Below are 946 nucleotides of genomic sequence, written 5' to 3'. Positions count from 1 at the left end.
TGGGCGGGTAGCCCAAAGGTGCCTGGTGATGGAGCTCGGCGGTGAGAGCCGCCGCCGTGCCTGGCTGGTCCTAGCGAGGGGGGTGTGAAGCTGGTGACATGAGGTAGCAAAGACCGCCCCGGTTCGAGAGGGCTATGGTAGCTCAGTGCGTGTGCGATTAAGCATCGTTTCTGTGTTGCACTCACCTCTTAATGCTGTGTGCACTAAAAGGTAAAAATGAAATACACCCTGAATTTTGCTCAGTGCAACAAGAAGTCTGGAAACGTTGAGCTGGTTTCTCTTGCACTGAGTGTTTGTAGGGATTAGGAGCAGCAGGATCATCCATGGTCCTTTCAGAGCCCGTCACAAGGAGCAGCTTTGGGTTACTAAGGGAGCACTTACCCAGTATAACTGGGGAATAAGTGTAATACAAAAGGAAATAGCTGGGTAATTGGAGAATAACTTTGGAAGTCATCTAGACCAACACTCCTTCTCTTCCTCCCCCTTAAGGCAAGGGCAGCACAATCAGCACACTTATCTAAACTATTTTTGAATACATGTAAGGATGAAGATCCTCCCAGAGGCCTCTCTGGGCCTTTATTCCAACGTTTGACCACCCTCACAGTGATTTCTGGTTTTTGTTTTGTTTTTTTTTCTTTTTTTTTTTCCTCTGCTTCTGATGGCTAATTGGAAGTTTTTGTGTTGCAGCTTGTGTCAGTTACTGCTAATCTTGTCTGGGGGTACCTCTGTCTCTGTTTTCTGTGTGCAGTGCCATTCAGTAGTTGAAGACAACAAAGTTCCCATCCCTCTTTATCCTTCTTTTCTTCAGGCTGAACAAGGTCAGTTCTTTCAGCCTCTCCTCATTCATCCTGTTCTCCGGCTCCCTATTTCATTGTCTTCCTCTGGAGACCCCAAAACTGAACACAGTACTGGAGTGAAGGACTTGGAGATGCCTAAATAATCACTT

Source organism: Cariama cristata, unplaced genomic scaffold (genome assembly GCF_000690535.1).
Source record: "Cariama cristata isolate BGI_N322 unplaced genomic scaffold, ASM69053v1 scaffold20713, whole genome shotgun sequence".
In the NCBI taxonomy this organism is placed as follows: Eukaryota; Metazoa; Chordata; class Aves; order Cariamiformes; family Cariamidae; genus Cariama; species Cariama cristata.
Note: the sequence above shows the minus strand (reverse complement) of the source record.